Below are 21,481 nucleotides of genomic sequence, written 5' to 3'. Positions count from 1 at the left end.
TGATCGTCGTGACAGTCATGACCACCACGACGGTGGTCATGATCATCATAACGTCTATCTTCGCGATGAGCAGAGCAGGCAGCCCGTTCGACCACTTCGATGTCGGCGTATCCGTTCACCGTTTTGTATCAACTAGCCGATGGTGGAGGGCCTTTTGTGGTACAACTTGCCACGAAGCTGCTCATGTCGGAGCCCTTTGGTGAAGGCAGCAATGGCCTCGGCATTGGTGATGTTGGGGACGAAGTTTCTTGTCTCCAAGAAATGCCTGATGAAGTTGCGCAGAGATTCCCCGAAGGACTAATGAAGCTTTTCCAAATCATAGTTGGTGTCGGGCTACTCGCATGTAGCCATGTAGTTGTCGGTGAAGACTTTCTTGAGGTCATCCCAAGATCGGATCGAGTTCTCCAGCAAGCTAAGGCGCAAATTATTTGCAGACTAGTTAAGCATGACAGGAAGGTAGTTTTCCATGACGTCCTCAACTCTGTCTGTGGCTTTTACAGCGATCTCATAAAGAGTTAGCCACTGAGCAGGGTTAGCCTTTCTGTCATAGGTATTGACACCAATGACCTTCAAGCCCACCGGCCACCGGATGGCTCGGAGCCTCTCCGTAAAGGGGTGAAGTCCCGATGTGCTAACGAGTAGTGGTGCTTGGTGAGCAGTGAATCCTTCGTGTTCAGCATCAAATCACCAGCGATGCTCCATCTCTGCTTCGAAGCGTGTGGACGTGTTGTTTTCATTGTGGCCATAGGCATCCGCACTGGTGTTAAGGTGATCGCGAAGGTCATGAGGAGTGGGTTGATTGACCTCCTAGTTGTGGTTGCCACCCCGACCTCCCTAGGGACGTGGTGGGTGGTCGTCTTGGCATGAATAGGCTTCATAGTTGCCCCTGGATCCTCCATAGAGGTAGGGGCCTCTAGCCTAAGTTCAGGGGGCATCGGCGCCATGATGTTGGCCTCCTCCATCATAATGGGAGCGACGGCTATGAGCCAACGTGGTGGAGTAAGATGGCGCATCATTCTAGAACTCGTTGACCTAGACTTGTGCACCTATGATGTGCGCACGGACCTTCTTAACCTCTAGAGTGTGAGGGAGTTTGTTGAGCTCATTGAAAGCGATAGCGAGATTGGCGCTTGGAGTCTGATAGAGTGGCTGGTCACCAACCATATCAAATGCCTCTTCCAGATTGCGTTGATGGTGGGGCAGGCCATGACCATCTTCGCCAGCCTCAGGGGCCGCTTCTACGTCTCGACGTCATTGGCGATCGACGTTCTTGGCTAGATGAGCATCACGCTCTTTAGCGGTTTCACCCTCCTTGTTAACACTATCATGGCTGACATGGAAAATCATGCCCCTAAACCCTAGAGGGAAACTAGGGTAGCTTGATAGGGTCCTGATCGAGCCCTCAGAAGAATCATCAAGGCTTTCATCCAAGACGTGGTGAAGAGATTCAGTCGGAAGAGGGGAATTCTTTAAGAGCTGACAAATGGCCGCCATGTTGACCATGGGTGCGGGCTGACCGGAGTCAGTTGGGTCGATCACGTAGAGGTCGATGATGTGATTGCATTCGACGTGGTCGGCGAAAAGGTGGTGGATGGCATTTTGATACGCAAATCCTACACCCTCCAGTCCAAAGGGGTAGGGCCTTGGCGGGTTCTCCATCGGGGATTCATAGTCATCCAAGCGAAGGCCAGTGGAGGGAAGTGTTCGGTGCCGCACCGTGTGCCTTTCTGGAGTAGCCGTGATCACCAGATCGAAATCTATCTGCCTTGCTTAGTGTGGCCGAGCAGGTCGCTCGGTCGCTGTGGCTTGGTGATCTTGGAGCACAGGAAAATCGTCGCTCGCTCTAGATCGGTCTTAGGACCGAATCTAAGAGGAGCTGGCATTTTGTTACGCAACCTATGACCCGATCGATGGATGCGATCAGGTCATCGTTGCTGATGGATCTCTTGATCCAGCGACGTGGCGCTAGGACTAGAGATGTCATTGCTAGTGTTAGCGCAATCGATGCAGGGTGGTCATGCACCGCCTCCATGATCTCCCCATTGCCGTTGGGGCTAATGACCTAGGTCATGGATCCGACCATGAAGATCTGGCCCAGCTCGAGGGGGGCCATGGAGCTTGGGAAGGTGACCATCTAGTTCGCCATGGATTTAGCATGCACAACCCCTACCTGGCGCGCTACTATCAATGAAACCTGATCCGGCAGTCTACCGAGGGGTATGCTCACGGTAGTAGATGAATCGATGGAGGTGCGCGTGAGAAAACCGGATGGTGACACAAAAAGCAAGAGACAACGATTAGGCAGGTTCAGGCCATCGGCTTGATGTAATACCCTACGTTATGTGTCATTGTGGATTGTATTACGTGTGTTCAGATGAAAACAAGGGGGTCCCTACCTGCCTTATATAGCTTGGGGTAGGGTTACAGATCGGTTATTTCCATTTTGATCGGTTTACAAGATATGAAGTTACAGATCGTACAATATCTATCATATTCGAGTAGATTTCATAGATCACCGAGGATCTTCATGTTGTCTTGTGAAGCACATCATCCTATGGCATACTTCGCATGGCGTTGTCTTTTGAGTTGGGCCTCGACCAGTGGCATAACCCGTGCATAGTCTAGTGGGCTGAGCCTCCCCTAGCGACTCAGCCTACGTGGAGCCTTGCGGGTACGGGGGGGGGTCATACCCCCACAGCTAGTCCTCGAGCACCTTTCATCCGCTGAGCAACACCATCTTGCGTCCATCCGAGCTATCCAACTTGTAGCAACTCAGTAGGATCAGTCTTCTGACTAGTTCAAATAGGGGGCAAGCTATTGAAGCAAGCGTTCGAGCAGTTTGAACAAGCGTTTGAGCTATCGAAGTGGGTGTCCGAGTAGCTGAGACAGGCGTCTGAACTTATAAGGGGTCTAGCAATATGAGAAAAATCCTTTATAAAATGGTGATAGAACCCCGTATGACTAAGGAAACTTCATACCCCTTTGACATTTGCGAGAGGAGGTAGCTGTTCTATTACTTCTATCTTTGCTCGGTCGACCTCAATCCCATGTTCGGACACCAAGTGTCCAAGAACTATGCCTTCTCTAACCATGAAATGACATTTTTCCCAATTTAAGACCAAGTGCTTTTCCTCACAACTTTGCAAAACTTTGTCTAAATTTTCTAAGCAATCACTGAAAGTTTTTCCATAAATAGAAAAATCATCCATAAAAACTTCTATGATTTTTTCTATCATATCAGAAAATATAAACATCATGCACCTTTGGAATGAAGCTGGAGCATTGCATAATCTAAAAGACATCCTGCGATAAGCATAAGTTCCATAGGGACAAGTAAAAGTAGTTTTGCTTTGGTCATCAGGATGGATCGGGATTTGATGATAGCCAAAATACTCATCAAGGAAACAAAAGAAAGAATGCTTTGTAAGCCGTTCCAACATCTCATCGATGAAGGATAATAGGAAGTGAACTTTCTTTGTTGCCTTATTAAGTTTTCGGTAATCAATGCACATCCACCATCCTATGACTATTCATCGTGGGATTAATTCATCTTTTTCATTTTTTACCACAGTCATGCCCCCTTTCTTTGGTACAACTTGTACCAGGGTTACCCACTCACTATAAGGCATGGGATAGATTATCTCTGAATGCAAAAGTTTCAAAACCTCTTTCTTAACAACTTCTCTCATCGTATTGTTAAGCCTACATTGGGGCTCCCTAGAAGGTGGATATGCTGGATCTATGGGAATGCGATGGGTGCAAAGGGTAGGACTAATCCCCTTGAGGTCTTTGAGTTTCTAAAATGGTAAGGAACCGAAGGGTCTTGTCCTTAGAGAGTCTATCACTAATAATCATAGGAGACTCCCTATCGTTGTTTAGAAAAGCGTATTTCAAATCTAAAGGAAGGGGTTTGAGCACAATGGGGGGTTTTGGCGGCTCTTGAGTCTCATCTAGAGGGAAAGGATCTCATGGTTCTTCTTTGTCTTGGATGAAATCCTGGGCGTCTTCTTCGAGATCTTTGTCGAAGGCTTCCGGGAGAGATGCTGCCATAATCTCCTCCATTTGATCTTGCTCGAGACTCAACTCTGTCTTAGCATGTAATGAGTGAGTGATCGGAATAGAAAGGTTTAGGCTTTTCCCGAGTCTTACATTTATACTCCCTTTTCTTCCTTCTTGTAGGAGTCTCTTTATTGGATGCCCTATCAAAAGATCAAATTCCCAAATATCAAACACATAAAAACTAAGGTACACCTTGGTTTTGTCTACTTTGATAGGGATGAGGTGAAAAATTCCTTCACTAGGAAGGATTTGCCCTGAGAGACTTTTTAAGAGTTTGGTTGTTGGAGTTAATTGCATATTTTTAGGAAGGGTATGTGCAAAAGATTTAGACATAAGATTTACTCCTACAACCAGATTATGAAAAGCATCGAAGGAGGTTTTATGAATCTGACAACGAATGGAGGTAGAGGGAGAATCTAAACGAATAACTTCAGGAGAAAGCTTGGATTCTCTCAACCACTCATTGCTTACAATCGTTGTCAACTCCTTCATAGTCTTTTTAAGGAACTTCTCTTCGGTTGAGTTAGAAAGATGCTAGTTAGGTGCTGATGGTACCAAAGATTTCCTTATTGCATAATAATTCGAGGTGTTTCCAAAATCAGAGAAAAGATCTTCCTCAAATTCGAACAAATTTTCCAAAGGCAGAATTTCTTCCTCCTTTGGTGGTTCAGAAACTTGGAGGATAGTTGAGGCTTCAAGTGGAGTAGCTAAAGGTTTAGGCTCAACTATCAAAGGTTCTTCCTCAGAAGTTTTCTCAACTATGTCTTCTGGGCCATCGTCATGCACGCTGGTGTAGGGGTGTTTTCTAGGATTTTTCTAAGGATGTTACTCCCTTCACTAGCAGAGCAGTATAAGAAGGCGCCTCCAGCAGTTGTATCAAGAAGCTATGTGGTCGCCCCACTAAGACCCATATAGAAGTGTTGTAAAAGCATAGGGTCTTGAATGGCAAGGTCAGGGCCAGAATTGATTAGGTCATTAAAACATGCCCATGCCGCACAAGAGATTCTTTTTCTTTAAAAGATAGAACCTCTATTTGAAGGCTAACCACTCCAGAGATGGGAAAGAAAGATAAGCAAAAGCTAGAGCATAGAGCTTCCCAATCTCCTTGTACACTCCCTATGGTTTGGGTATACAAGTGTTTAGCTCTTCACGTCAAAGAGAACGGAAATAGCTTCCACTTTAAAGTTTCATGTGACATGCCTACGATATGCAAGCATGCACAGGTTTGCTCAAACTCTCATAGGTGGGGATATGGGTTTTCATCACCTTCACCTGAGAATGATTGTTCCTGGACCAACTTTATCAAAGACAGACACAACTCATAGCCAAACGTAAGGATAGGTTTTGAAGATTTCGGTGGCTCTAGTTGTGCGCCCGTGGGAGCAGCGAATTGATTGATAGGCGTGATGTTATCCATGCTTAAAGATAAATAAAATAAAAGATACAAGAACAAACCTGGTTCAACGAAATCACAACAACTGCTTCCCTAGCAACGGCGCCAGAAAACTTGTTGACACCTGTGGTAGCACACAGAGACAAAATCAGCAAGTACATGGGTATCGAAGTAGTTTTCACCCGGAGTATTTATCGAGTATCGTATCCATGGGGAACCGTGTGTTGTCTATTTATGATTTGTCTAGGGTTAGCAATCAAGGTTTAAGTATGAGTAGAGAGGATTCCTATGGTTATGACCCTATGCAAAGCAAGGCTTATGATTCGAATGTTCACTTCGAGACACCGCTTAGATGGTAAAGCACCCTAATAGATAACCCTACCAACGTGACTACGGTCCTACTAATTTAAGAACCTGCTTAATTCGGTGTGGACTACAAATGATAGACGGGACTGTCACCTCCCGCTGCTACCACACAACCAAGAAATAGGGAGCAACACATAGGTAGCTAATAGCCTAAGCACCACGCTTATGCTAACGATTACTACTCTAATCCAGAGATGTAACAAGGACTAGAGCACTCAAAAGAACTGTGAACCCATGAACAAAAGAGCACGAAACTTACTTTAAACATAAATAAATTACCAGAGGTATCTTAGATGTAGACTTGGAGAAGCCTAGATCCGCCAAAGTATAAGCCATAGAGGTAGAACTGACAGGCCGACACTTCCTCCAAACTCTTTCCTCACTCTCTAACTCAATATTTTTATTTACAAGACTAGATCCTACAAAGGACTAATCTTCTCTTTATGCTCTGATCCTGAAATGAGGATATGAATTAGGATTTCAGGATGGCTCCAGGGAGGGAGTAGGGGCTGCTATATATGGGGGAGCATGGCACCCTCCTCTTAGTTAGCCTCATTAGTACTAAACTTTCCACCATATCTCCTAATTAATCCCGCAGCTCATGATGTGGAGTTTTTCTTTTATTTATGAAATTTATATATTTTCATTCTGAGCTCCAAATATAGCAAATAATATATCCGTTTTGATCAGCTCGACAAGCTCTTCGCAATGGTGCACTCCAATTCACCATTTGAGATAATTTTGTTCTGTGAAAAATTAAATATCCAGCGAGACAAGTCAGAGCACCAAAACTTGTGGAACTTATTAGAATCAAACCCTATAACTATGTTTGGTGATGGAATTAAGTATATATGCAGGTTGTGTTGACGGTTTATAATTGGTGTTAATGACCATCAATAGTGCCCTTCCTATGTCGTGGCAGGGGCCGTTAGGAGCACAGGGGGCGATCAGCGCGGCCGCTTGGGCGACGCAGTCCTACTCGCAGTAGTAGGCTTGTTTGAAGCTGCCTTCGACGGTGATGACTCCCTTGGGGCCAGGCATCTTTAGCTTTAGATAGTTGTAGTTGGGGACAACCATGAACTTAGTGAAGCATGGCCGGCCTAGGAGAGTGTGGTAGACACCGGGGAAGTCTACCACCTCGAAGGTGAGCAGCTCCTTATGGAAGTTGTCCATCTGGCCGAAGATGATGCTGAGCCGAATGCGTCTGAGGGCACTACTTCCTTCCCTAGGACGATCCCATAGAATGGTGCCTTGCTGGGACGCAGACTACTCCGCAGGATGCCCATCATGTCCAGGGTGCTAGCATAGACTATGTTGAGGCCGCTGCCCCCATCCATCAGCACCTTGGTGAGACGTGTGGTGCCCATGATTGGGTTGACCACGAGCGGGTAATGCCCTGGGTGAGGGACACGATCAGGGTTGTCCCCCTGGTCGAAGGTGATGGCCACCTGGGACCATCGGAGCCACATCCGAGCGGCGAGGGTGTGAACGACATTCACCTCCTGCTTGGTGATGCGACGCTGCCGGCGGGATTTGTATGCCTTGGAGCCCCTGAAGATCATGAGACAACGATCAGCCTCGGGGAACTCAACGTCATCCTCCGGGGTAGCATTCGTTGTCTCATCGGCCTTTGGGGCTTGCTTCTAGGCCTTGCCCTGCTGGCCGAGGGTGCCATGGATGTAGCCCCTGATGGTGGTGCAGTCCTTAAGGAGGTGTTTTGCCTGCCCCTCATGGAACGGGCAGGGGCCCTCTCGAAGTGCTCGGGGCATGTGGTGCGCCCGCAGGGATGAGGCCTGGTGGCATGGTTGGCTGCGAACACCATGTCCTTCCCATGACGCTTCCGGTCCTTGTTCCTCATATCACGGTGATGTTGGGACGAAGCAAGGTCGTCGCTGCCAACCCCACCACTAAGGTGGCCAACGGTCGTGGCCTAACCATTGAAGTTGGCCTAGACGGCCTCCTAAAAGCTCTAGTTTGGTTTTGGTGAATTGATGAAACCCTAAGTGCTAACCTAGTTTATCAAGTGATCATGAGATAGGTAGCACACTCCAAGTGATGAAGCAAATGAAGATCATAGCATGATGATGATGATACAATGATGATGATCAAGTGCTTGGACTTGGAAACAAGAAAGAGAAAAACAAAAAGCTCAAGGCAAAGGTATAAACCATAGGAGCTATTTTGTTTTGGTGATCAAGACACTTAGAGAGTGTGATCACATTTAGGATTGATAGCCGTACTATTAAGAGGGGTGAAACTCGTATCAAAATATAGTTATCAAAGTGCCACTAGATGCTCTAACTCATTGCATATGCATTTAGGATCTAGTGGAGTGCTAACACCCTTGAAAATGTTTGTGAAAATATGCTAACACATGTGCACAAGGTTGGTTGGCACATTTGATCAAGGGTGGTGAAGTTTGGGAGCAAGGGTAAGAAACTCCACCGGCGGGGTGTCCGCCCGTAGAGTGTGGACAGTCCGACAGTGCCACCGGTGCCCTAGATAGAAAAGACGGAGGTCACTAGGAGTGACCGAACGCTGGCCATGGTTGGACCGGCACGTCCGGTCAGATATATCAGCGAAGACGCTGGCGTCGGTTAAACGACCAGACACTGGCAGGGTGCGTCCGGTCAGTGCTGACGTACGCTGACGTGAGGCGCATAGAGGAGACGTTGAATGACCGGACGCTAGGTGAGTCCAATCGGGCATGACCGGACGCGTCCGGTCATGAAAATTCGTGTTTGGAACCTTACTGGAAATGACCGGACGCTGTGGTCCAGCGTCCGGTCACTTTCTAACTGACGCGTTCGGTCAACTGATGACCATTGAAATCTGACGAACAGTATTTGAAGCTGGGGACACGTGGCATGAATCACATGACCGGACGCTGAGGGGCAGCGTCCGGTCAATTGGACCGAAGCGTCCGATCACCCCGCGTTGTGCCCAGTGAAAGGATACAACGGCTCTATTTCGTGGGGGCTTCTATTTAAGCCCCATGGCCGGTTGAAGCTAATACCTTTGGCCATTTTCATTGACATAGCAACCTTGTGAGCTTAGCCGAAGCCCTCCATCATTGATTCATCATCTTTGTGAGATTGGGAGAGAATCCAAGTGCATTGCTTGAGTGTTTGCATCTAGAGGCACTTGGTGTTCGTGTTTCGCTGCGGGATTTACTTGTTACTCTTGGTGGTTGCCGCCACCTAGACGGCTTGGAGCAGCGAGGATCATCGAGCGGAGGTTGGTGATTGTCTCCGGCTCCGATCGTGGTGATTGTAAGGGGTTCTTGACCTTTCCCCGGTGGAGAGCCAAAAGGTACTCTAGTGGATTGCTCATGGCTTGTGTGATCCTCATCTTATGTTGGTTGTGCGGCACCCTATTGAGGGTTTGGCATGTGAAGCCAATTAGCGCGTGAACCTCCAAGTGAGTGAATCGCCACAACGAGGACTAGCTTGCCGGCAAGCAAGTGAACCTCGGTAAAAATCATTGTGTTCATCATTGATTCCGAGGTGATTGGTCTTCATTGTTATTCATCCTTGTGATTGATTGGTTCCTTCATCTACACGGCGGTATAATCTTCTTGATCACTCTCTTTACATTACCGCAAACTAGTTGTCAAGCTCTTTAGTGTAGCTAGTTGTGAGAGCTTGCATGCTTGGTTGGTGTGGCTCTTTAGTTAGCCTTTGAGAGCACACTAACATAGAGTAGTGTCATAGCTAGTGTGTGAATAGACACTATCTAAACTAGAATTGTGATAGGTGGCTTGCCTTTTGAGTAGGCTAGCACAACACTTGCTACGCCTCATAATTGTCTAACCATTTTGTTAAGTGTTGTTGTAGAAATTTTTAATAGGCTATTCACCCCCCTCTAGCCATTAGGACCTTTCAAGTGGTATCGGAACCGAGGTCACCATGATTTGAGGCTTAACAACCTTCGGTGTAAAATGGCTTAAATCAACAACACCAAGAAGCCACCCCAATTTGATGGATCAAATTATCCATATTGGAAGTCAAAGATGACCACACATATCAAGTCAATCAATAGAAAGGTGTGGAAGGTGGTAGAAACCAAAATTGAGATTGGTGATCCGAAGAATCCCACCGTGGCCGAAGAAGTGCTTCTCCAAAACAATGACATTGCTCTAAGTGCTATTCATGATGCAATTGATGAGAGAACATTTGAGCAAATCAAGAATATTGAGATGACTCATGAGGCTTGGAAGAAGTTGAAAGAATCATTTGAGGGCACTCAAGCCGTGAAGGGTGCAAAGGCTTACATTCTCAAGGAGAAGTTTGCAAGCTTCAAAATGAAGGAGGATGAGAGTGTGCCGGAGATGTTTCATAGGCTTCAAGTGCTTATCAATGATCTCAAAGCACTTGGAGAAGAGGTGAAGGACAAGGACTTCTCCCACAAGTTCTTGAGATGCTTACCTTCAAGATTTGGCACATTGGTCACTATTCTAGTAAGGAGTGGTTTAGACACCATGACACCAAACCAAGTGTTGGGAGACATCATGACCGATGATACATATAAAGATGAAGATGAGAAGGAAGAAAAGAAGGAGAAGAAAGATGAGAAGAAGGATGAGAAGAAGAAGAGTGTGGCATTCAAGGCCACATCATCCAAGGGAAAAGCTAAGCAAGAAACATCAAGTGAAGAAGATGAATCTTGGGATAATGATGATGATGATGATGAGAAGATGGCCCTCTTTGTGAAGAGATTTGGCAAGTTCATGGTGAAGAAGGGCTATCGTGCTAGAAGAAAGAAGTCTTCATCCAAGAACAAAGAAGAGTCAAGAAGGTGCTTCAAGTGTGGAAGCAAAGATCATCTTGTTGCTCAATGCCCATACAATAGCGACAATGATGATGACAACAAGAAGAACAAGAAGAACAAGAAGAAGGACAAGAAGGAAAAGAAAGAGAAGAAAGAAAAGATGGCATTCAAGAAGAAGAAGGGTGGTTCATATGTGGTCACTTGGGATAGTGATGCTTCCTCAAGTGATGATGATGATAGTGATGATAACAAGACCACCAAGAAGAAGGCATTTGCAAGCATTGCAATCAATGAGAAGCCTTCTCTCTTCGAATCTTCATCATGCTTCATGGCTAAGGCCACTAAGGTACAAACTTGTGATGATGAAAGTGATGAAGAACATGATGATGATAATGAAAATAAAAATGAAAATGATAGTGATAGTGATGATGATGAACCTACTAAGGATGAATTATTTGACATGCTAGAAGATGCTAGAGAACACTTTGATATCAAGAGAAGGGAATGCAAAAGCTTGCGTAAGGAACTAAAAGCCCTTAAGCAAGCCTTTGATGAGCTCAATGCATCTCATGAAAGGCTAGAGGAAGCCAATGAGAAGCTTGGCAAAGCTCACAAAAAGATTGAAAAGGATCATTCCTCTTTGCTTGATGAGCAAAATAAAAAGAAGCATGTTGAAACTTGCAATGTAGGTTTAACTTGTGATATAATTGATGAATCACTATCTATGCCTATCATTGTTGCTCCTACTAACCCTTCTTGTAGCACTTCCACTTCTACCTCATCTAGTAGTGATGGTCTCACTTGTGATGCCTTACTAGTGGTTGAGAATGAGAACCTCAAGAAGGAGGTTAATAAGCTCACTCACACCTTGGCTAAGGCTTATGGTGGTGAGGAACGCTTGCTTATGTGCTTGGGTAGCCAAAGAGCTTCTCTCTACAAAGAGAGATTGGGCTATACCCTCAAGAAAGGCAAGGTGGCCTTTGCTCCTCACAAGACTAGTTTTGTGAAGAACAATGGTTAGTTTTGCAATAGTTGCAAGCAAGTGGGTCATAAAGAGCAAGAATGCAACAACAAGACCAAAAATGCTAATGTATCCTCCATAAAGCTTGATTCATGCTATATGCTTACTAAGGGTACAAATGGTGTGAAGGCTAAGTTCATTGGTAAACCATGGATGGGCTCAAAAAGGAAAGCCATTTAGGTTCCAAAGAGCTTAGTAACTAACCTTCAAGGACCCAAGCAAGTTTGGGTACCTAAATGTGACAGAACCGCCCAATTTATACAAGATCAAGTACGGTTGTCCCCGCTAACACGTTGACACGCGCATACTTTCACTCATATAAACCCGGTAGTCCGCCGAGTGTCCCGAAAGACCTCGGTAAATCAACATCACAACCAAGATCGCGGGATTAAGTAAATACACATCACATAACCAGGGTTGCAGCGGAAATAATATTACAAATGGGTTCACAATTAAAAGTACAAGTTTGGGTTTCAAAATCGATTAGTGAAAACAACATAGCTTTCAAAAGATTACATTAATATATGTTCCAAATACATTGCTAGCATAAGTGACATCATCCGACAAAAGCATATAGATGAGAAGTAACTATAGAATCACCGAGCCCACCGACGGTTAGCCACCATCTTCAACAGGCCGAGAACTCCACCTGCAACATGGTGGGATAAACCCTGAGTACTTGAATGTACTCAGCCAGACTTACCCGTCGTAAACCAGAAATAAAGTGACACCAAGGATTATGCAAGGCTTTATTTGATGGAGCTGAGCTGACAACCTTTTTGCATAAAAGCTTGAGTAATCATTAGCATTATCCGCCTATACTAGCAGCGACTTTTAGCCATTACCTACCATCTATATTAGCACCTATACTAATCAATCACTTAATTAAGTTGCAAACAATAATAACCATATCAGGTAATTCATGGCTCATTATCATAGTCATCATCATCATCATTTAACCATATAATTAAATTTAGTGAGTCTACGTTGCCGCTGCTCAGTCAAGTTCTCACTATCCGGGAGAGACGGCGATTCGAATCGATTCCTATCCAGCTGGAGGGGTATTCCTAACACTCACCCAATCCACCTGATCAAGGGTTTCCTCGGGTCACCTTTGGTACATCTCAGGAATCGCGGCTCCGAGCAGCGCCGCACCCTCAGGGAGTCCACTCTGCCAGGTGGTCAATCTCACCTCGGACTTACGCCAATAGCTCCCCACACATCCTTACTACCGCCAGGGTGCGCACTTTCACTTCTCGGTCTTCCGGCCTGAGTTGAGCTACTCGGCTTCGCGGTCGGAACGAGTTATCCAGCCAACTAAGTGATAGGCATGCGTTCAACATGACATGAGGACGTACAGCGAATCGGTCCTTAAACGACACAGACGGGGATAGATTCACACCCAAGACCTCCATGCCTTGTTGCTGCACTACCATCATCCCGTCCGGTCTCTTTTCATTATTAACACATGGTTCTTTTCCATGATAGCAATTATAGCCAACCGTGACCGGAGCTCATCCTACATCTCGCAGGTGACAGGAAATCACCCGACTTCTACCGGTCTAAGCATAGCTAAGCATCATTCGATCCTACACTTAATTAGGGTTCATAGGATTTTATCTGGACAAGGTAAGGATATAATGCATCAATTGGTTCCAACCAGTTCCTATACTTAATGCATCATCAACAATAAAAGAGACTCAAGATATTTGTAAAAATATGGGAGGCTTAGAATGCTCCGGGGCTTGCCTGGGATCCGACACAAGTCAGTTCAGTTAGGTTGCACCGTCCTGGTGACATCTCAGGTCCTAGCACTTGCTTAGTCCTTCCATCTTCGGGATAGATCCATCAAACACTATCTTCGGGTTTGGCTCCAACATCACATCCTTCATGTGTTTCATCTAGCGCACCTAGATGAGATGCAAGATGCATGTGTATGAATGTGATGAATGGTAACACAAGATGCATCACATAAGCATTCAAGACAAACACAAGATTATGCAAGACATAGACACCAATAGCTATTTAACTAACATCACACATCCTATCATGCTAAGATGGCAAAGAAGACGACAACACCAAGCATGACACAAGTTTTCCAAGATCTCAGGTGCTCTAACTCGGTCATCATTCAAGGCATAAGTCACACTTAACAATATATAAGCAAACACTATAATTGGAATATGCCAATTTCTGGACATGCAAACAGCAGCTACAAGATTTAGCTATAACTGGAGTTACACAAATCCAAATGACTTGCAAGAAGACATTTTGGAAAGCTTATGAAATTATCTACATTTCATCTATAACCAGCATAGCATGATTCACAAGTTAAGTAGGTCGAAATTGTACATTTACAGAAACTGGTCCACAATTGACAGAGAGCAGCCATTTCTAAAACCTAACTTTAAACAAGCATAACTCACAAACTACAAGGCCAAATGCCACCAAATTTTAACAGCAGCTAGATACATGAATTATCTACATCTTTTGTATAAACAAGTTTCACAACAAAGCACATTAGCATGAAGAACTTTGCTAGGTTCCTAGATCTGTCCATAAACCACATTTGCAAGAAAATAAATATTAACTTATGTTGCAAACATATAATTAGGTAAAACCAACTTTACCAACATGTCACACATGACTAAAGAACACCAGAAAACCAAGTGTCCATGACCAAATAAATTCTTTTAATGCATTTCTTAATTTATTTTAGATAATAAGGTGATTTAATGAACATATACCAAAAGTATACAATAAATTCTACAAAAATTACAGTGGCTCACATATCCTCTCAATAGTCTACTGTACAAAGTTCACTCCATTTTAATATGTACAGCAACCTCTATGAAAAAGACAAGTTGCTAAAGCAAGAAATCAAGGGAGTGCAAGATAAACCAATAACTCACTCATACTTCATTCAATACTCATGAAATTTTTACCACACATCAACTATCACATGAGTAGCATGCCACAAAAATTTCACTTCATTTGGAGCCCTAGATCTGTAGTTATGGAAAATAACAAATTCAACTAGCATTACAACCTTACTACACAAATCTATTTTTACCGCAAAATATTTAAACTAAAACATAATATATTATAGATCTAGTGCATAGAGAATTTCACAAGGATTCCAAAAGGTCCTCATTTGCTATTTTACGATTTTTCTATGAATTACTATGAATTTCCAAATTTCAGCTAATTTCCTACAAATAGGTCCTTATTGGTACTATTCATTTGAGTCACAGACTTTGCAGTTAGACCCCTTCCCTTTGTCGAATTCTAGCACGGGGTCCCTGGTCGCAAATCACAGCAGGGGAGGCACGGGAGTTCACCACGGACGGCCGGAGGAGGCTTGTCGGCGGCGGTGGAGTAGTGGTGGAGCATCAGGGGAGTCGTGCGCACCCAAGGGACAGCTCAGCTCGGCCCGAGGCGGCCCGAGTTGGCCCGGCCACGCGAGCCCGCGGCTCGGCGGTGAAGCGGCACGACAGGGAAGGGCACGACGGTGGCGAAGCGACGACCGTTGCTGGCTCCGGCTGTCCCGGCTCCCGGCATGCCTCCTGACGACCGCAGCTCAGCCTGGGGTGGCATGTGGCTTGCTAGCCGCGTGAGCAGGTGGCACCGGTGGCACTGGCTTCTGTAGCGAGGCCGCGACGCCGAGGGGGCTCGGGAAAGGAGCTGGGGAGGAGCGGCGCAACCACAGAAGCGCGTAGGACACGCGCGACGCCGCCGCGGTGAACTGCTCGATGGGCAGCGCCACCACCACCTTGATGCCGATGTTGGCCAGCGCGCACAGCACGGTAGGGTCGGCATCATACAGCTTCACCAGCGCGACGCCCTACCGCTTCAGTAGCTACACCACCGCCGTCGGGTTCGGTAGGTTGGTCGCCACGCGGCCGTAGTTCACGCCCACAGTCTCCGCCTCTGCAGGGCAAACGAAGAGGAGCGGAACCGACATGGTGAGGACAGTGACGAGGAGGTGGCGTGGGGGCGCTATGCTCTGCTGCGGCGCTATGCTCTGTTGCGGCGCGGAGATGTACTGAGGCAGAGCAAGACAGCGCGGGGAAGAGTGGGCGAGTGTGGTGCGAGCTGGCGAACGGACGCGGGCATGGGAGGCCACGCGGCAGCGAAGTTCTGTGGCCGGTCGGCCATGACAAGCTTCAGACGTTACAATGACGGAAGGAACTAATACTACCGCAAAATTACGACTGAAACACAAACTTTGACTCCCTCAAACTCCCAAACCAACGCGAATTAGCGAAAACTTCACCAATATAAGTTTCAGAGCTACATGGGGTCTCCAACTTTTCTTATATGAAGTTGAGCTGGTTAGGCCTAGTTTGGGAGATACAAGGTTCCAAAGTGGGTACACGAAAACTCAAACACGAATTTCAGTCATCCCAGACTTAGCCGATTTTTGAGGTTTCAAAACAGCACTGAGTTCAATCTTTGGGCCTCGGTTTGACTTGCTTCAAAGCTAATCTAGCTCTTGGTCTAAACATAAAGTTTTCTGTACATAACATGGACTCCAACTTTTATTTAGGTTCCACTGCCATGCAAACACTCTAAGCTGCAGTTCAAACCAAGTCAAAGTAGCATCACTATAAAGCTTAAATCACCCTTTTTAATCTATTGGAGCATTTTCTGGCCACCTGCTCAACATTAACCCTTCATAACTTTTGTTCATGAGTGCAAGTAGAGTTGTTTGAGCAAGGTACCAAGGTTTGGTTGGCTTCATAGGTTTCCATCCACTTGATAAAGCAATTCATGCAAATATATGACTTATCATTTCTTGTGACTTTTTGATTCCAAACTTCATGAAACTTTTTCATGGATCAATATAGATGGATATTGATGCAAGACACATGAAACAAGTACATCCAGCATTACTCAAGCATACTTTTTAGAAAAGGCAACATGTAAGCAATGGTGCATGGTCCAAGTTTAAGTGGTGGCTCATTTTCATATGTTTGACCTAACATCTCCATCACCACTTAACATGTCAAGGTTGAGCTTAAACCCATTGCTTAACTGGTGACAAACACCTAGGGTGTTACAGCCCTCCCCCCTTAAAGGAATCGCGTCCCGAGATTCGGTGCGGAAGACTTTTAAGAGAAGAGAAACTTGTCATCCAGTTTCCAATATCAGTGATAGCATTAGGCTACTTTAACTTCAAAGTATCAGAGAGGATAATTTGGTCACGACACTTTCTGGTACTTGCTCTTCGTCGTAAGTTGTTGTCTGAAGAATTTCTTTCGTTGGCGTCCATAAAGCATTATTACATTGGAAGGAATCCAAGATAGCACTGTCCTACGTACTTCGTCCTCGATATACGAAGAGTGATTCGAGCGTAGACTAAATACTTGTAACATCTACTTCCCTAGTGGATATAGCATAGAACTTATGGACTTTGCACTAGATTGCAGTCGGTTGACGGATATTCCTTACAACGGTGTTATATTGGCTCCTAAGGTCTGAAAAGCAGTTCTCTACTAACGTGGCTTGAGCACAACTTCTCGTAAAGGATGTGATCATAGATGGGGTAAACATCCTTTGAGGGCATGAGAAGCTAGTTAACCAATATCCAAACTGGTTGTAGCGGTGCACTCACTCATGTCAACTAATGGAAAGCTACATAATGTTCCATGTGTGTAGTGCTCTTTTTCTGATAACAATACTGTATTACCTGAGTCAGTTGAGTGAGCAGTGAATGTGATAACTGACTCTATTGACTCAGCGTTTTCAACGACCATTATTTAAGGGAATTCTCATATCCAAACGGCAACAGTTATCTGAGTTGTATCTGAGGCAACCCCTTGGGTAAAACACATAGAAGACACCTTAGGCATGTCAGTATTGGAGAACCATTGATGCAGAAGGATGTTAGCGAGGCTTGGAGGGCAACATAAGTTGCAAGTAATCACAAAACTAGGGACTAGTTCACTACCAAGCAGGCTAAGTACAATTTGCCTTCGTGGTGCAGTTGCACAACAAGTTGGGTTTATTTGCATCGTAGCAAAACCAGCTTTCTTAAACAATATTTGACGTCGAGGCTTCCATTCTTTGGCCAATCAATATCTCAAAAACCATAATCCAAAAATCTATGGTTTGACACCTTTCCAATTACATTCGATTTGCAAGGCACAATTTGACTTCTAGAACACCTCGATTGCTCGAACATTGTTGATAGGAGAGACCAAGAACAAGGTACAAAGGGGTCCAAGGAGTCTTCTTTAGGGCATCTAAAGGATTATCTAGCAACAATTATTGACCGCGTTACATACCTTGGCATCAATTGCAAACACAACTTTCGAATGCGAAGGATGATCGCAGTCACAAAGAAATTACAGATTCTGTACTGTTTGGTTTTCTGTTCATATTTCACAAACTATTGCTCCAATATGCACAAATTTTGGTGGGCATGTAGATACATGGGTCTTCTAACTACTCACCAAAATTCCACTCAACCGGACTCCGTTTGACCATCCAAACAATTCCTCTACCAAAACTGCTCTGTTCTGAAATGGCAGCAAACCGAGCCGATAAGATATCTCTCAAATCTGATGTTTTACTCAACCAATACTCAAACCAACTTAAGACATTGAAGGGTCCTAAGCAAGGAATGAGATCACCAAGTTTGGGGTCAATCCAACTTCGTTTGAGTCACTAATCGCCGGCTTGAAGATAACCGGTTTAGTGCCACAAAATCTGGACAGATTTCATGTTCTCCCTTTTCTTTGCTTCACACGTTGTGGTGTGTGTTCTATACTCTTGATCTCTTTGTATAGCAGCAGCAGCTCTTTTCTCTAAGGGGGTAGACTAAGGTTTTCCATATATGATTCTCAGGAAACAACTTAAATCGTTGTGTGCCTTTCTGATCCAACAATGATGACATAAGTTGTTCACTAGGTGACGGATGTCAATACTGGGACAACCAAGTGGAGTCACTTATCGACCACCTCTTGCAATCTGTTAATGATTATGCCGGTGATCTGTTCTTCAAAGGTTATCTTCCAGACGACATCAGGAGGAAGCTCTACTACATATGGTCCTAATAGATTGATCTTTTGATAAGATATGGGGAGATAACCAAGAAAGGGTCACAAGAAAATATCACATCGACTGTCGTTTCATAATGGATCATGACTAGCAACCCTGATACCTGCGCGTGCCGAGCAGCACAACCTTGTGTGCGTGCCCACAGGAGGCTCTCGGTTTCGTCGTGGCACCATAGACTGTTAATCGTAACACCATTACTAAACTGACAACCAAAGTGAAATTCCCGTGGCACCAATTAGATTGTAAGAACAAGCATTGTGCAAAAGAGGGATAGCAACAAGGATAGTCACAAGGTTAGGAATCAACAAGGAGGCGATCTAAAGATCAAAACACAGCGCAAGAGAACATAGCTTATTTGCCAAAGACAACTGAGCAGGGGAATTCTTGCCTAATTTCCATATACGCCTCGTGTCCACCAAAGTGAGTACCAGATAAAGATTAACCTGAGATTTGGTCTTGTCGAGTAGCAACATGAGATCAAGACTGATAAACATCCAGAGACTTGAATGAGTTGGAGACAAATACACGAGATTCGAGGGACAGAGCCATTGCACTGACTAGGGACTCAGTTGATAAAGCAATGACATGATCTGCGAGGAAAAGGTTCCAAAGCCGGGGCAGATAGCGATTAGCGTTGCACTAGCTCATTAGTAGGAGAAAGAGCAATGAGGTCCGACAAGGATTTTTGAGTAGGGTCCTCCCACACAGGAGTGGAACAACCACGACACATGTAAGCATTCAAGGGAACTAAGCTTGGGCCTAAGGTCAAGCAAAGGCATAGATAAAGTCTTTGTAGCGCAACATTCAACGCTAGCAACCACATGTACAGGCTCAGGTTCCTAAGAGAGAATCTAATTGGAGGTGACAACCGTGCAATTACGTAACTTGAGCGTTGTTCTAAGATAAAGCTATTTGACACTCATATGCTTACCGAGGACAAACGAGGTGACAACTATGGCACTAATTAGATAACAAGCATACATACCACATCATAGTTTCAAGCAAGCATTTGAGAGATTCAATCAAACTAGCTTAAGCACAATTACTAAGCACAAGGCTCACACACATAACAAGCATTTACCATACAAGATTTAACTACAAGCTTGGCCCAAAACCAAAGCAAGCTAAAGCATCCACTTAGTATATGCATAGAAAACTGAACAACAGTACAGTAGGCACAGGTTTCAAGCATAACTGAAGTTGTAGGCATCAAACAAAGGTGATCCTAGACTTTAGGTAAAGCTTATTAAGTTGTCTATAACTTTCTTATTATCATAAGAAGATGATCCTACAGCTAACAAGACCAAACAAGACAAAGAAGACATCTCTGCCCAGATTTGGACAGATTCTGTCATTCCATTTTGCAAGCTCATAACTGGAGATTTAGGTCACCAAAAGCAGTGCTATTAGACATTTATAGGTTTAAACATGTAACCACAATTATTTCTAGCAAGGCTAAGCACACACTTTTCTCAAGAACTTCCTATTCAAGCAACATGGAACAAGGCATTTTGTCTAGCTTCACACAGAGAAGATAGCAACATCACATTGATCACAAGTTACTTAGTATTAGAACAAGGTGAGGGAAGCATATTTATGCACAAGCACAATCATGATGCATGCTCGTCCTATTCGTCCTCACAAAATTGCCAGCCTAAGGTGGCAATCACGTTCTATGTCGGTGGCATAACACATACTCTCTCGATATATAGCTAGTCGTCAGCTACATTCAATCTACGCATTCGTGGTTAGCGTACCTGCAGGCAAATTCATTGCAGCCCATCCCCACAAGAGATAAATAAGCACACAATGAAAGCAGTAAACTAAGATACTCTCCATATATACATCCCCAGATGTATATACTTCGATATCCATAGCTACCCGATAAATATACCCACAATTAAGTACCTTCATATATACATGGGTGTACCATGTAAATATTCCAGTAACCACAGCTAACTCTCCCCTAGACCGACAGTTGGTTGATCATGCTCTCACAACTCACACTTACCTGAGCGTAGAGACAATTGATCCATACATTACCATTCAAGCGAATGGCATCCATACAATAACATGCCGTATGGACGACGAAAGTAAAAACCCCCATGTTAGTACTTAGATAGCCACCTAATAGTCCTTAACTGGGCATAAAGGAGGATGTCGCTAGCATAGTTTTGCAAATTAGTTTTGACAAATTTGCCTGTAGCTAAAGTTTTAGTTAAAATAGGCTTTTTAAAACCAAAACTTTGTTTTTAAAACAATGTACATGACAATATTATGCTTAATCTTGCTCTGATGCCAGCTGTGACAGAACCGCCCAATTTATACAAGATCAAGTACGGTTGTCCCCGCTAACACGTTGACACGCGCATACTTTCACTCATATAAACCTGGTAGTCCGCCGAGTGTCCCGAAAGACCTCGGTAAATCAACATCACAACCAAGATCGCGGGATTAAGCAAATACACATCACATAACCAGGGTTGCAGTGGAAATAATATTACAAATGGGTTCACAATTAAAAGTACAAGTTTGGGTTTCAAAATCAATTAGTGAAAACAACATAGCTTTCAAAAGATTACATTAATATATGTTCCAAATACATTGCTAGCATAAGTGACATCATCCGACAAAAGCATATAGATGAGAAGTAACTATAGAATCACCGAGCCCACCGACGGTTAGCCACCATCTTCAACAGGCCGAGAACTCCACCTGCAACATGGTGGGATAAACCCTGAGTACTTGAATGTACTCAGCCAGACTTACCCGTCGTAAACCAGAAATAAAGTGACACCAAGGATTAT

This window comes from Miscanthus floridulus, chromosome 5, assembly GCF_019320115.1.
Source record: "Miscanthus floridulus cultivar M001 chromosome 5, ASM1932011v1, whole genome shotgun sequence".
In the NCBI taxonomy this organism is placed as follows: Eukaryota; Viridiplantae; Streptophyta; class Magnoliopsida; order Poales; family Poaceae; genus Miscanthus; species Miscanthus floridulus.
This window is presented reverse-complemented; position numbering follows the sequence as displayed.